At 46.6% G+C, this 16,675-nt stretch overlaps 1 pseudogene; it reads right to left on the bottom strand.

Annotated features, from left to right (window-relative positions):
- Window positions 1-14,805: 14,805 nt before the first annotated feature.
- Naa38-ps1 (N(alpha)-acetyltransferase 38, NatC auxiliary subunit, pseudogene 1) lies at window positions 14,806-15,283 on the bottom strand (annotated as a pseudogene).
- Between the last annotated feature and the right edge of the window lie 1,392 nt (window positions 15,284-16,675).

Here is a 16,675-nt window from a genome sequence, read left to right as displayed (position 1 = left end):
TTGGCCAATGAGATTGATCCCAGAGAGGAAGTGCAAGTCCAAGTTGGGTCCGGCCCTGCGTCAGCAAGCCCTGCCCTTAGCCCTCAGTTGGCAGAGGCAGGGGCACGGAAGAAGGGTAAATTCCCTGAACCTGAGCATGAGCAACCTGATCGAGCAGGAAACTGGCCTCCAGCCAGCCACGCATTGGCCACCTGAGCACCTGGAGTCTTTGTTCCCTTGAATTCACTGTAAACATTCCCAGGCACCTGTGCTGAGTCTTAGGAACAGCTGGGCTGGCAAAAGGGGCTCCCACGGGATCTGGTTCTCTTGGAACAAGGAATGGCCAACTCATGACCCTGTGGGAGGTCTCATGATATAATGTCAACAATACCTTAGGCATCTACTGATGATAGGATGGAGCCGGTCGTTTTCTGAAGCCTTATAACAAACCCGAGACAGATGTCACGATCACTCCCATTTTACAGATTAGGAAATGGAGCTGCAAACAGGTTAGGTGGATCAATCTAAGGTCACATGGTGCAAGGAGCTGAAAATATAATAGATTCTGGAACCAGTACATCTTAGCCCTGTGACCTTGGGCAAGGTATTTAAACTTCATCCGATTCTTGGAACTAGAGACATGGCTCAGTTGGTCAATTGCTTAGCCAGCATGCCAGGAAGCCCCAGCTTCCATCTCTGGCACCCTAGAAAACAAGTGTGTCACCCACGCATGCCTATAATCTCAGCTCAGAAGAGCCACCAACAGCAGTAGTCAAGGACATCCTCAACTACTTAGTAAAGTCAAGACTAGCCTGGGCCACTTAAGACCTAGTGTCATAAACAAGTGAATAGGGGGTAGAGAGATGGCTTGCTGGTTAAGAGCATTGGCTTTTCTTTCAAAGGACCTGGGCTAGATTCGCAATAGAGCACATGGTTGCCTGAAACCTTCTGTAATGCCAGTTGCAGGGCATCTGACACTCTATTCTGGCCTCCGTGGGTGCCAGGCACACACATGGCACACAGACACATGCTGGCAAAACACTCATACATATAAAATAAATAAATAAATACATGTTGAAAGCAAACAATAACAAAAACCTTCAACTGATTCTGACTTCTGAAAACTATTATGTGGACCAAATAAGTGGGCTGGGCCTGAGGCTCACTGGCCTGCAGCTCACTGACCTGCAGTTCATAGACTGGACCTGTGGCTCACTGGCTGGGCCTGTGGCTCACTGGTTGGGCCCATGCTTAACATGTAAGGTAATGGTTTCTATTCTCAGTGCTTGGCTGGATAGAAGGAAAAGCTCAGCTGACGCACATCTCTCTTGTTGCCCTCCTTCCCGCTTCCCCTAGGAGCACTTGACTTTGAGCACAATGCCAACCACACCTGAGCCTAGTTTCCTCATCCGGCATGTAAATATAGTACTATGACTTACCAAGACCATTGAAGTCCTGACACTACACCTCTGGGGCCATCCAAGAAAGTGACATTTACAGTTTTACATCTGCTGATTTCAAAATTGTCCTTCCTGCTTTCTATCAAAGGAACACCATTAGAAAAACTAGACTTAGTAATTGCTCATTTAACACACACACACACACACACACATACACACACACACACACACAGAGAGAGAGAGAGAGAGAGAGAGAGAGAGAGAGAGAGAGAGAGAAGCCAGTGTTACACTACAACGGAACTGGGTTTGAAGGATTTTCTCAGAAGAAAAAGCAGAAATGACAGCTCAAGTCATCACCTAGCTGCTAGGTTTGTCTCTAGCTCCACACCCTAGGGCAAGGCACACAACTCTGTGGCAATAGCTCAAGGTGACAGATGACTTGTTGGTTCATGGAGAGTCTGGAAATCCACTAAGCGATTCTGGCCCTAAGAAAGAGAGAGAGAGAGAGAGAGAGAGAGAGAGAGAGAGAGAGAGAGAGAGGATGAGAGAGACAGAGAGAGAGACAGAGAGGAGGGGTGGGCTGGAGAGATGGCTCAGTGGTTAGGAGCACTGACTGCTCTTCCAGAGGTCCTGAGTTCAATTCCCAGGAACCACATGGTGGCTCACAACCATCTGTAATGGGATCTGATGCCCTCTTCTGGTGTGTCTGAAGGCAGCGACAGTGTACTTATACATAAAATAAGTAAATACATCAAAAAATGCATTTAAAAAAAAAGAAGAAAGAAGGAAAGCAAATAAAGATTCTTTTCCTATAAAAATTAGCCAAAGTTTATCACTCTCACAAGTAAGGGGACCACAGGCCTATCCAATAATGGGGACTAGGAGCTGATGCTGTCACTCAGTTTGTAGAGTGCTTACCTAACATACCCAGGACTGTGGACAGTGTGTGGCACATTCCTGAAATCCCAACACTTAGGATGTAGACTGGAGAGGTTTGGAAGTTCAAAGTCACCCTTGACTCTCTAGTAAGTGTAGAGCCAGTTTGGGATACATAAAACACTGTCTCCACCCCCTACCCCCACCCCTCACCCCACCCCCAAAGAACAAATACTATCTATCACAGACACCGGTGTGTGGCCTCAGCTCTTCTCTGAAGACTCATCTATGCCCTCTTACACGGTCTGGAGATCCATTTCTCTCTCTGGTTATCCAAGTGGGGGCTGCCACTACCTTCGGTCACAGTGTCTGGTCCATAAGAAAAGTGAGTGATCGGGGTTGGGGATTTAGCTCAATGGTAGAGCGCTTGCCTAGGAAGCGCAAGGCCCTGGGTTCGGTCCCCAGCTCCGAAAAAAAGAACCAAAAAAAAAAAAAAAAAAAAAAAAAAAGAAAGAAAGAAAAGTGAGTGACCTTCGCCAGCCTGGGTTTTAGATTTGGAACTGAGGGGGAAATTCTTATTGGGTTATTGGTCTGGAAGGATTCAGATCCAGCACTATAGACAGCCATTCTCTAGGGTAAGAAAGGCTGTTTGCAGAAGCAGGTGGTGGTGGAACCTCAGAGAGAGAGAGCGAGAGAGAGGAGAGAGGCCCATCCTCCAAGCAGAGTGTCCCTGTCTTCCTTCCTGCCTCCCCGTTTTGCAGTGAACGAGAGACAACTAAAGTCCTTGTTGTTGCTCCCAACTCCAGAGCCCTGCTTAACCACACAGTCCCAAGTGGTAATAGACACAACAGTTAAGTAGGAGAGATGCCATGGGCAGGACTGGATGGCTTGCCAAGTGAAAGTTTGGGGCAGTCTTGGCTGTGAAGTCAGAGGCAGACACGATTGCCTCGTTCATCCAGTCCAGTATCTCCTGAGCTGCTCAGGTGAGGTGTGGATTAGTCAGGCGAATAGGGCCGTAGTGGGCAAGAAACATAGTCTCCCTTTCACTTCCTAGAGCTGGTGAGGCTTTGAGAGAGGCGCTGAAGGAAGGTCAAATCTGAATAGGCAGAGAGAGGAAAAGGGGAATTTTTCATCAAGGGAAAAGTCTAAAGTAAAGATGAGGCAGAGCCATAGGCCCAGCACTTGTAAGGTTGAGGCAGGAGGATCACAAGTTTGAGGTCAGCCTATACAAAATAGGGAGAGGTTCTCAAAAAAAAAAAAAAAAAGGGGGGGGGGGGTACGACCAGGACTGGAGACATAGCTTAGTGGTGGAATGCTAGCTCTGAATGAATGGTGGGCTGCTGCTTCTGGGGGAAATGATAGAGTCAGAAGACTATAGTGTCTTGGACCATAGCAACACCTCGCAGCTACACCGCAATACACACTCAATAAGTGTTTCATGTGTGTATGAATAGATGAAAGAAGGAAGGAGAGAGGGAGGGAGGGAGAAAGGAAGGGAGGGAGGGAGGGAGGGAGGGAGGGAGGGAAAGAAGGAAGGAAAATCTGTTAGTTGGTTAAAACCTGGTCTTTGAAGTGGGCAGAAGAGCTGCCTTCAAAGAGAGAAAGGCCATGGGGGTGAGACTGAAGCCAGACCACAGACATGCGTGCTAAAAAAAAAAAAAGGTAGATTTTGCCTACATCATACTGCCCAGTCCCAGTTCTGGTAGGCCTGAGGGCCGCCGTGATCCGAGATCCCCGCCCTGTACTGCCCCAACTCTGTTGTGGTTGTCACACCCACTCCTGGCCCTCACCAGCCGGCTCCACCCAGCACTTTAACCCGCATGGCAGTCTTCAGCAGGTCATGCCCCAGACACCGCCTGCCCTGTTGGCTTCTGGGCAAAGTTGCCAGCACAGCACTCCGCCTGATCTGTAATTTAAACATGACCTCCACCCCACAGCCTCTGCACCCCAGACACACATTCAGCTGCTGGAGTTTCTGAAGTAGAGGAAGTGGTTGTGGAGGTCCGTGGAACCCCTAACCCACGGTTTCCAGACTATCTCTTTTATTTCTGTTAGTCAGAATGCTGGACCTAGTCACAGCCCCCATAGTGGGTTCTCAGCCTAGGACTAGGGAGAACACGCCCCACTGTGGCCAAGAGCTGCCCAGCACCTTCCCATTCACAGAGATTTTTGTACCTTTGTTCTTTGTTTTAAAAACAAAATAAAGGGCCAGCAGGATGGCTCAATGAGTGTAGGAACTTGCCACCAAGCCTGATGACCTGACTTTCATCCCTAGATCCCACACTTGGAAGGAGAGAACCAACTCCCAGAAGTTATCTTTTGATGACTACACGGGTTCACCCTCTGAATGAATGAATGAATGAATGAATGAATAAATAAATAAATAAATAAATAAATGAATAAATACAAAACAACAACAAAACCATAAGCTATTTAAACCATACAAAACGAGGATTTGGATGGTACAGCTCATTTGTAGAGTAGATGAGGTTCCAAACAGGACAATAAAAGCCTTGTTTGACTCTTGAGGAATTTCATAGTAAAGACTTGTGAGGTTGGGCTGGAAAGATGGCTCAGCAGTTAAGAGCACTGGCTACTCTTCCAGAGGATCCAGGTTCAATTCCCAGCATCCACAAGACAGTTCACAACTGTCTGTTCCAGGGGATCCAACACCTTCATAGATACATGCAGGCAAAACACCAATGCACACATCATCAACATAATAATAATAATAATAACAATAACAACAACAACAATAATAATAATAATAATAATAACAACAACAACAACAGATCATTTTTTAAAAAGACCTGGAAGGTACTCTAACTTTTCCAAAGCCAGATTTCCCTCTTTCCTCCCTTCCCTTTCCCCTCCTTCCCTTTCTCTTCAAGCCCTGACCTTGATTTTGTCTTTTTGAGACAGGGACACTATGTAGCCCTGACTATCTCGAAACTTTAGGCTATGTAAAGCAAACTGGCCTCGATCCCACAAACATCGACCAGCCTCTACCTCCTGAGTGCTGGGATTAAAGGTATGTACCTCCAAGCCTACTCAGCTAGAGTTAGAGGTCTTTCCAAAATGCTTGACTCGGATGCTGGGACTTGAGCTCAGGTCTTCTGGAGGAGCTGTGTTAGCACCAAACTATTGAGCCATCTCATCTCTCTAGTCCCTAATCCTTTCACCGCTTGCCAGTAAATTGGAAAGCTATGATATTTGAAACCCCTTAAATGGCTAGTGCACGTGCACACACACACACACACACACACACACGCACGCACACGCACACACTAAAATGTAATAAAAAGGGCAAATTGATTCCTCTGAGGTCAAGTGAAAGGCAAAGAGTTTCTCGACACACATTCCTCAGCTTTGAAAGCCCAGCTTTCCACCTATGTAATGCCTGTTTGCAGTGGGGCAAACCTATGTCTGTGGTGCTCATTTATTTACAAGCATTTTTGTCTGGGCTAGGTAATGCCTGCTGTGCTGGTAGTTATCAGGTAGGTGTGGTGGGGGAATGAGATCCCAGAACCCAGAAGCCAGATCCCGATCCTTTAGGTACAACAAACATGGAGGACACACCTGCAAGCCATTACAACACCACAGCAGTGTCACCAATCGTGTGTTCACAGCAGTCATCTGAGTGGGAGCAAAACTGATGGCTGGGAACACCGTTGGAGAGGAGTCTGGAAGAATGCCACGACCAGAGACTGGGCCCTGGGAGGGCATAACCGATGTCAAGGGGAACATCTGCACATCTCTGGAGATGCAACTGTATGTCCCCAAAGCACTGCGGCTCATCTGCCACCTTCTCAAGCCTGGAGAGGTGGCTCATCCTATGTCCCCAGCACTTGGGAGGCAGAAGCAAGAGAACCACAAAATTAAACTACACAGCAAGAGCCTGTTTCAAAACTTAAAAAGTGGGCTGGAGAGATGGCTCAGCGGTTAAGGGCACTGACTGCTCTTCCCGAGGTCCTGAGTTCAAATCCCAGCAACCACATGGTGGCTCACAACCATCTGTAATGAGATCTGATGCCCTCTTCTGGTGTGTCTGAAGACAGCTACAGTCTACTCACATATATAAAATAAATAAAATCTTAAAAAACAAACTTAAGGGGCTGGGGATTATAGCTCAGTGGTAGAGCGCTTACCTAGGAAGCACAAGGCCCTGGGTTCGGTCCCCAGCTCCGAAAAAAAAAAAAAAAGAACCAAAAGAAAAAACAAACTTAAAAAGTGCTCTCTTCTTCTCATCCTCATCTTCTTCCTCTTCCTCCTTCGTCTCCTTTTCTCCTCCTCTCTTCTCTCTCCTTCCCTCCCCTCCCCCCCCTTTCCCATGATCACTTCTCTGGCCTCGGGGCCAGTGAACTCACTTGCCCAAGAGCAGCTCCCCAATAAACTTGCCTTTAGTATAATCTAAAAAAAGAAAAAGAAAAGAAGGCAAGCAAACACCCTAACATCCTCCCTACCTTCTTTGGATGATACTTTATTATTTGTTTACTTATTTATCTACCTTCTCACCTTCTTGATCCCACTCAGGGTGAAGTGTGAACCAGTTCTACCAGGCTACATGTTCACCCATTCCTGCCCTGAGGATCTAAAACTGCACCGGGGTATCAGTGAGCCCCACAGAGCACACCACTGCAAAGTCCCACTGCTATTATTCTCTCTGGTCTCCTTATTTGGAGGGAGCAAAGCCAGTCTTCTAGATCCCCAGAGTCCTGTTGTGAGGGCCCCAGGAGTGGGGTGTGTGTGTGTGTGTGTGTGTGTGTGTGTGTGCGTGTGTGCGTGTGTGCGCGCGCTGACTGACTGCCCTTGAAGCTTGTCCTCCTCTTCCAGGCTCAGTCAGATAGTGTATGACTTCTGAAATTAGGTCTCTAAAGCAGTGTATCTTTTTTTTTGTTGTTGTTCTTTTTTTTCGGAGCTGGGGACCGAACCCAGGGCCTTGCGCTTCCTAGGCAAGCATTCTACCACTGAGCTAAATCCCCAACCCCTAAAGCAGTGTATCTTAAGGGCAGGAGTAAAAGCAAAAGTATTGTTTTATATCAAGTCTGAGAGCAGGAAGGTCACTAGTGAGGAACACTGTCTGCACAGGGTCGGGGACTCCACCAAGCCTGACCATGGCTCACTGTAGTTTTTCATATGGCAAGAAGAATGCCCTTTACCCATTCACGCTGTGTGACACTGCTACACAATTCAGAAACACTCAGAAGGGCAAACCTCGGTTTTCAGTGACTGGAAAGTTAACTAGAGCCTAGAGTGCAGCTAGGGTGAGAGATTGTGAGTTAAAACCCCAGCATCAAAGCCACAATACCACCACAAAAATAAATTAAAAAAATCCAAGCAATTCAACTCATGACAATCAAATGGCCCAAAGCTAGTTATAGCCTGAGATGGCCCAAGGCCGCCATGTTGCCACCTAGCTTTGCACTCCTGGGAACTGTCTTCTACATCTGGATGCCCTAGGACTTTTAATGGGAGGGATGCAAACGCTCCTGCGATCACAAGGAGTGGATTGAACCCTAGGTAGCTGCCCACCCACTGCCTTTGGAATGGCTCAGGTTCCATTCCAATCCTGCTGTCAGCGATGAGCTCAGCCTTTGGACTTGAATGTGTTTGTCTTTGGCTAGGCACTGGATGACCCATTTGGATGCCATATTCTGGCTTCTGGACAAAACAACTCTGCTCTTGGACATGGGGTGGGAGGCAGAAGCATTATTTGGCTATTTTTGGTAGAAGGCAACAAAAATTCAAGTTGCCTTAATTGGTACATGATTTATTTTCCTCATTGCTGAGACACAACATCAAGTGAAACAGTCTTAGATATTTATTTATTTATTATATATAAGTACACTATAACTGTCTTCAGACACACCAGAAGAGGGCATCAGATCTCATTACAGATGGTTGTGAGCCACCATGTGGTTGCTGGGAATTGAACTCAGGACCTCGGGAAGAGCAGTCAGTGCTCTCAACCGCTGAGCCATCTCTCCAGACCCGAATGAAAGAATCTTAAGAAAGGGTTTCGCGGGCTGGAGAGATGGCTCAGCGGTTAAGAGCACCTGACTGCTCTTCCAGAGGTCCTGAGTTCAATTCCCAGCAACCACATGGTGGCTCACAACCATCTGTAAAGAGATCCGATGCCCTCTTCTGGTGTATCTGAAGACAGCTACAGTGTACTTATATATAATAAATGAATAAATAAATCTTAAAAAAAAAAAAAAAGAAAGAAAGGGTTTCGCTGGGCACATTGAATCCCAGCACTCGGCAGGCAGAGGCGGGTGGATCTCTGAGGTCAGCATCACACAGAGAAGCTATGGAGTCAGTCATCTGAGGTGGCTGGTTCCACTGCACTGGCTGTCAGGAAGCAGAGAGAAAGGCAGGCTGGTACTCAACTTGTTTTATCTTTTTATTCAGTCCAAACCCAGTCCATACTATAGAGCCATCAACACGTAGGGTGGGTCTTCCTGCCTCACTCCAGTCTAGAAAGTCCCCATGACTTTTTTTTTTTTTTGTTTTATTGTGATCCTAAATCCCGTCGTGTGACCCTCTAGATTCAGCACCACAGTCATCAAGGGCACTCACCGTGTCACTTGCTAGGGAGTCCCTGAAGAGTGGGCTTCAAGTCCATCAGCTCGATGAACCCAGAGGTCCCCATTCCCGGGGTTCCTTTCTCTTGCACATGGTCTGTGTTACTGCACCATTAGTGCCTGGGGTTCCTGATGCTCCAGAGCCTAACCAACAGAGTAGGGGTTGGTTTCCCCGGTCTGATGAGTGAAAGTGCTCTGTGTAACAGGCTTGCTTTTATTTTACTTCATCATGTGAATAAGGTTGATGTTACAGATTAAATCTGAAAAGGTCTGGGTTTGGAGAGATGTCTCAGATGATAGTGCCACTGCTCTTGCAGAGAACCCAAGGCTACATAAAGAGGCCCTGCCTCCCTAGAACCATAAAACAATTTAGGTGTATATGGGCATTTGCACATGCGTTTATGTGTGCTGTGTGCGTGCAGGGTCCAACAGGCAGAAGCCGGTGGAGAATCTTAGATTCCCTGAGACTGGAGGTTATATGCTGTTGTGAGCCACTATGTGGCGTCTGAGGACCAAACAGTGATCAGGGTCACTCCTTTCAGATGAATTTACATTTCCATAAGTGGAGGCTTCGCTGAGTGGGTTCTTGTCCTTGGGACACCTTTCCAGTTTAGAACTTAGGGTTTTTATTTCTCTTAAAATTTACTTATTTTCACTTTGCGTATGTTTTGCCTGTGTGTATATAAATGTATCATATGTTTGCAGCGCCTGCAGAAGCCAGAAGAGGACATTGGATCCCTTGGAGCTGGAGTTGCAGATGGCTATGAGCTGCTATGTGGGTGCTGGAACCCAGGCCCTCTACAAGAGCAGCAAGAGCCATTAACTGTGATTGCAGACAGTAATCTCTTTAGTAATTGTGGTGGTTTGAATAGGAATGGCCCTCATAGACTCAGGTGTTTGAACACTTGGCCCTTGGGGAGCGGTACTATTAGTTCTTACCTTGTTGGGTGTGGCCTTGTTGGAGTGGGTGTGGCCTTGTTAGAGTGGGTGTGGCCTTGCCAGGGTGGGTGTGGCCTTGTTGGAATAGGTGTGGCCTTGTTGGAGGTATAGCCCTGTGCTACTGCTATGCTTCCCACGATGATTATTGATTAAACCTCTGAAACCAGCCTCTCAAATAAATGCTTGCTTTTATTTATTTATTTATTTATTTATTTATTTATTTATTTGTTTATTTATTGGTTCTTTTTTTCGGAGCTGGGGACCGAACCCAGGGCCTTGCGCTTCCTAGGTAAGCGATCTACCACTGAGCTAAATCCCCAGCCCCAATGCTTGCTTTTATAAGAGTTGCCATGGTCATGGTGTCTCTTCACAGCAGTGGACACCCTAACAAGACAGTAATTATAGCTGCTTTTTCCACACCCTGCTTGTCTGCAGCTTTAAGCGCACTCACACTTATTTCTGTATTTTCTGCTCTTTCTGACAACAAACCTGACTAAGAACAGCCAGTAGTAACCACGCCACAAACCAGACGGTATGTGCTTTCACTTTCTTTCCTCTCCCAAGCAACACAGTTCATTATTCTTTAATTCAGGCTTATTCGAAAATTCAGGACAAATTCAGGTCAAATGCAGGCAGATTCTTTGCCAGCATGGAGCATGAAACGGCTTTGGTTTGATCTGTAATGAAGCCCATGTACCTAAGACCTTTCATATTCATCATTGTGTTACCCCTATAGAGTGGAAACAATGACGGTTAACATTTCAGGATGGCATGGCTGTTAGTTTCTGTACAGTGCCAACTCAATGCCTTATACTGGGGTACTGCATTGATTGTTTTGAGACACGATCTCACTTTTTTTTTCTTTTTTCTTTGTTTTTGTTTTTTGAGATAGGGTTTTTCTGTGTAGACCTGCTCAATCCTGGAACTTGCTCTGTAGACCAGTACGGCCTTGAATTAGAAGATCCTCCTGCCTCTGCCTCCCCGGTTCTGGGATTAAAGGCCTGTGCCACCACTGTCCAGCTGCTGCTTCTTCTTCTTCTTCTTCTTCTTCTTCTTCTTCTTCTTCTTCTTCTTCTTCTTCTTCTTCTTCTTCTTCTCCTTCCTCTTCCTCTTCTTCTTCCTCTTCCTCTTCCTCCTTTTCCTCCTCCTCCTCCACTTTCTCTTTCTCCTCCTCTCTCTGTCTTCCTCTCTCCCTCCCTCCCTCCCTTCCTTCCTTCCTTCCTTCCTTCCTTCCTTCCTTCCTTCTTTCCTTCCTCTTCTCTAAGGCAGGGTCTTACTATGTAGCTTTGGCCGTGCTGCTCTTGAACTTGATACGTACATAGACCAGGCTGGCCTTAAACTCACACAGACCCTTTTGCCTCTTGACTCCTGAGTCCTGGGATTGGAGGTGTGGTCTGCCTTCTGCCCAGCAACCTTGAATTTTTGATCCTCCTGCATCAGCTTCTCACGTGCCAGGATTACAGGTCTACACCACCATATACCCAGCTCTCACAGTCATTTGTCCAAAGGCCACTGCCAAGTACTGAGCATCCCATTTGTCAGTGGCCAGAGCTGTACTCATCTCCGTCCACCGGACCGTATTGATTTCTAGCAGGCGGGCACTTGTTTATGAGTCTTTAGCTGGGTCAAATGAGCTAAGTATTCATTTCTCCGAGTGAAGCTCAGGCATAAACTTCATCAGGCCTGAAGCCAAGATCCCACTGCTGATCCGTCCCCCTTCCGTTTGGCTTCCACAACACCCCCTCCCCCCAACTCTTTCATCTCTTTCTGCATAGAACCCAGAGTTCCTTTCAAATGTCCTCCCCAGCAGTATTCTATGACAGTCATTTATCCCCTCTATTATGAACAGTAACATAAGCTCTGGCAAGAAGAGGTGGAAAACTCAGCCGAATGGGAAGATGAATGAGGAAACAGCTCAGAGCCCCGTTACCTGAACCCCGGCGCGGCTAACATTTCAGTGCCCGCGGAGGCCATTCTTACGAAGCTTCAATACCGTTCTGTGCTTCATTTTCCTTTTTAAAAATCTCCCCTTAAATCTAAGCTCCAATCACGAACATCTTTTATGCTTTTCCACAAAGCGAGGCTACCACAGAATCACTGTGAGCATGCGCAAACGTTACGTCCACCTGCGGCTTAAGAACCAGCGCGACCAAGTACAGGTACAAGGATGTTTCTAGAAGCAGCTTCCACGACATCCTCCTTTTAGAGGAACGGGCTTGGAGGAGGATGCTACAGGACAGGGCCTCACTCAGTAACCTCTTCTGTCTTAAAACTTCTACATAAACCCGACTGTCCTCTTACCGGAAGAGTACCAAGCCACACTCCGCCTCAGTGCTCGGATTAAAGGCCTGCTCCAACACACTGACCTTTTAACACTTCTTGTTTGTTTGTTTGTTTGTTTGTTTGTTTGTTTGGTTGTTTGGTTGGTTTGAGACTGCTTCTCACTGTAGCTCAGGCTGTCCCTCTAGCCTTAAACTCAGAGATCCACCTGTCTCCGTCTCCCCGAGTGCTGGGATAAAAGGTCTGTGCCACCACCGCCCAGCATTTTTTTTTTTTTTTTAATCTTTAGTCACTTGGGTATTTCGTATTTACATTTCGATTGTTATTCCCCTTCCCGGTTTCCAGGCCAACATCCCCCTAACCCCTCCCCCTCCCCTTCTACATGGGTGTTCCCCTCCCCATCCTCCCCCCATTACCGCCCTCCCCCCAACAATCACGTCCACTGGGGGTTCAGTCTTAGCAGGACCCAGGGCTTCCCCTTCCACTGGTGCTCTTACTAGGATATGCATTGCTACCTATGAGGTTGGAGCCCAGTGTCAGTCCATGTATAGTCTTTGGGTAGTGGCTTAGTCCCTGGAAGCTCTGGTTGGTTGGCATTGTTGTTCATATGGGGTCTCGAGTCCCCCGCCCAGCATTTTTATACACTTTTTTATAGTTTTGTTTTTCAAGATACGGTTTTGTTTGTTTTTGTTTTGTTTTGTTTTTTTGTATAGCCCTGGCTGTCCTGGAACTCACTATGTAGACCAGGCTGATCTTGAATCCACAGAGATCCAACTACTTCTGTCTCCCTAGTGCTGAAATGAAAGGCCAAAGCCACCACCACCCCACTGGCACTTTTTTTTTTTTTCCGGAGCTGGGGACCGAACCCAGGGCCTTGCGCTTCCTAGGCAAGCGCTCTGCCACTGAGCCAAATCCCCAACCCCCCACTGGCACTTCTTTATTGAGACAATCTCCTAGAGTCATATCTGACCTCAAGCTTGCTATGAGCAGGGGTTCCTGGTCCTCTTGCCTCTACCTCCCCAGGACTGGGATTATATGCTCCTCCATATTATATTTATGAGGTGCTGAGGATAGAACCCAGGGCTTCATAAATACTAGGCAAGCACTTGACCAGCTAGGTACAACTCTGCCTCTGTGGCATTTGTCCTTTTGCCGTTACAAACACGTAACATGTTATAGGTGAAATTGTATCTCTCAAAATTCATGTCTGCTTTTGCTAAGAGGCATGTGTTTGTAATCCCGGCACTCAGGAAGCTGAAGCAGAAGGCTTGCCATGAGTTCAAGGTCAGGCTGGGTTGCAAAACAGACTCTGCAAAGAAGGAAGGAAGGAAGGAAGGAAGGAAGGAAGGAAGGAAAGAAAGAAAGAAGGAAGAGAAAGTCGATTGATCTTGGTACTGAAGAAATGGCTTCGTAATTAAGAGAACTTGTTGCTCTTGCAGAGGACCTCAGTTCAATTCCCAGTACCCACATTTTGGTTCTCAGTCAGTTCTTTGACTCTAATTCTATGGTGGCTTCTGCCAGTACCAGTTACACAATGATGCCCATACATACATGAAAGCAACACATTTGTATACACAAATAAAACATTTAAGTATCTATGTTAGCTCAGTACAGTGATACACACTCAAAATCCCACCATTTAGGAGGCTGAGTTATAAGAAACAATCTAGGAGGCCAGTCTTGTCTACATACAGAGTTCCAGGCCAGCCTGGGCTCTATGGCAAGAGCCTATCTTAAGATTAATTAATGGTGAGTTAGTTATTTAAGTAGGAGAATAAGGCTGGGCCTGGTAATGCATGGCTATAAATCCAGTACTTGGGAGGCTGAAGCAAGAGGAGTATCATGAACTCAAGGCCAGTCTGAGACATGTAGTTGATTTCTGGGCCAGCTTGGATTGCAGTTTGCAACCTTGGCTCAAAAGTACAACGAACAAACAAACAAACAAACACAATTTCTCAAATTATTCCAGTCAGATCTTTGCCAGAGCAAAACTGCTAGACAGGAGCCAATAAGATGACTCAAAGATTAGTCTACTGGCTTTCTGAGTTCAAGGCCAGCCTGGTCTACAGAAGGAATTCCAGGACAACCAGGACTGTACAGAGAAATTCTGTCTGGAAAAAGAAATCAAAAAATCAATCAATCAACCAATCAATCAATCAATCGAAAAGATGACTCAAACAGGCAAATCCAGTGGTAGAGCGCTTGCCTAGCAAGCGCAAGGCCCTGGGTTCGGTCCCCAGCTCGGAAAAAAAGAATAGAAAAAAAAATTAAAACAGGGGCTGGAGAGATGGCTCAGTGGTTAAGAGCACTGACTGCGCTTCCAGAGGTCCTGAGTTTAAATCCCAGCAACCACATGGTGGCTCACAACCATCTGTAATGAGATCTGATGCCCCCTTTGGTGTGTCTGAAGACAGCTACAGTGTGCTCATATACATAAAATACATAAATAAATAAATATTTAAAAAAAAAAAAGACTGGGAAGTTTGCCAGACTCACTGCCATGGGTACCTTGGTAGATACTTAAAAGCTATCAACTACACCCTGGGCTATTGGAGAAAAATAAATTGTAAGCATGTTAATTACAGGACTGGCTTTTTTGTTTGTTGGTTGGTTGAGTGGTTTTTCCTAGGAAGTTTCTCTGTGTAGCCCCAGCTCTCCTGGAACTTGCTCTGTAGACCAGGGTGGCCTTGAATTTAGAGATCCTCCTGCCACTACCTCCCAAGTGCTGGGATTAAAGGCATGGGCACTTTTTTTTCTTTTTTTTTTTTTTTTTTTTTTTTTGGTCATAGGGTTTAATGGTCTCAAAGAGAAGTACAATCGTGGTCAGAGATATGGCCCCCCGGACAGACTCTCCCTTTGGACTTCAATAGAAACGATGTGGTGTCCTGGTACCATGTGACCCAGCACACGGGGTTCCCCCGCAGAAAATGAATCAGAAAGCTTGAGGAATTCTTTCGCAGAGCCCAGGATGACATTACAGTCACGATCGGTGCACAGGAAGCAGCTGACTAGTGTCCTTCTGTCTGTCATACGAATACCCATGGTCTTGTTGAGCAATGCCTCTAGCTGCTGCTGGGCACGCTCCAGACGAGTCCTCCTGTTCCCCATCAGAGTCCCCGGCGCTGGAGCTGCTCTGATGCCGACTGCAACAGCCATTCTCCTCTCGTAGTAGCATGGTCGGCCCAGCTCCGGCCATTGGCCCTGGGACCTCCTTTGGGCCTTAAACTTCCTCCTTTTTTTTCTTTTGAGACAGGTTCTCAGTGTGTAGACTAGCCTTAAACTCAGAGAACTTCCTGCCTCAGCCTCTCTCACACACTAGCATTTAAAAGATATATACCACCACACTTGGCTAAAATATTCTCCTCAAATAGAAGACTGTGAATAAATTGAACAAAACAAATTAACTGAAAGACCACCAGACATCCCCCTAAAATGGTGGTGTAGGTCTAGAAATGTAGCACAGATAGGAGAGTGCTTGCCTAGGGTGAACAGTGTGCTAGACTCCATTTCTAGTATTCTGAAAATTGGGTGTGGTCACCCTCGTTTATAGTCCCAGCGGTTGGGAAGTGGAGGCAGAAGGATCAGAAGTTCAATACCATCCTTCCCAACTCAGGGAGTTTGAGGACAGCCTGGAGTACATGAAATTCCTGTCTCAAAATAATAATAGTTGTGTATATGTGTGGGATGCATGCCTTTAATCCCAGCACTCAGGAGGCAGAAGCAGGTGAATCTCAAATCTCTGTGAGTTTGAGGTCAACCTGGTGTCCATAGAAAGCTCCAGGCCAGCTAGGGCTACATAGTGAGACCCTGTCTCAACAAATAAATAAAATAATAAACTGCACAGCAGTGACAAACACCTTTAATCCCAGCACTTGGGAGGTAGACGGGCAGATCTCTGAGTTCAAGGCCAGCCTGGTCTGCAGAGCAAGTTCCATTCGGCTGGGGCTGCATGGAAAAACCCTGTCTCAAAAAACTAATAATATTAAAATATAAAAATTGATGTTTAAAATATAATAAAATGGTTGTGAAAATTATATGGAATCATCCTCTGTCTCATAGTTGAGAGCTATGGGGTCATTTTCCTTTGAACTTTTCAAAGTCCGTTTCCTTAGGTGTGGAAAACAGAGGCCATGACCAGCCGCTTCCTCCCCACCATCACTGAAAATGCTTAGCCTTTGCTCTTTTACTGTTTGTAACATAAGGCAGGATGGCCTCCAACTTGCTGTGCAGTGAAAGACAACTCCCATCCCCCATCCTCCTGTCTCTACCTCCCAAGTACTGGGATTACAAGTGTGTGCTACCATACCCAGCCTTTTTGTTCATACTCTTGTCCTTGTTTTGACCTAGGTGCTCACTAAGTAGCCAAGGCTAGCCTACTATGAGTATCCTCTTGCTTCACCCTCTGGAATGCTGGGATGGTGGACCCATGTCAGCCCACACTGCTCTTCCACCCTTTCAAATGGGTAGACAATGTAACATCACTGAGTCTTGCATGCTGTGTTTTGTGGGCCGCAGCACTGGGACAATGTCTCGCACGTCTCAAGCAGGTATACCTGTCAGCTCCTGTCAGCTCTTGTCAGCATTCCTGCCTGGCCTGGTGAGCGCTCCTCAAGTGGC

Source organism: Rattus norvegicus, chromosome 1 (assembly GCF_036323735.1).
Source record: "Rattus norvegicus strain BN/NHsdMcwi chromosome 1, GRCr8, whole genome shotgun sequence".
In the NCBI taxonomy this organism is placed as follows: Eukaryota; Metazoa; Chordata; class Mammalia; order Rodentia; family Muridae; genus Rattus; species Rattus norvegicus.
The sequence above is the reverse complement of the archived record's forward strand: the minus strand, read 5'-3'. Positions and strand labels throughout refer to the sequence as shown.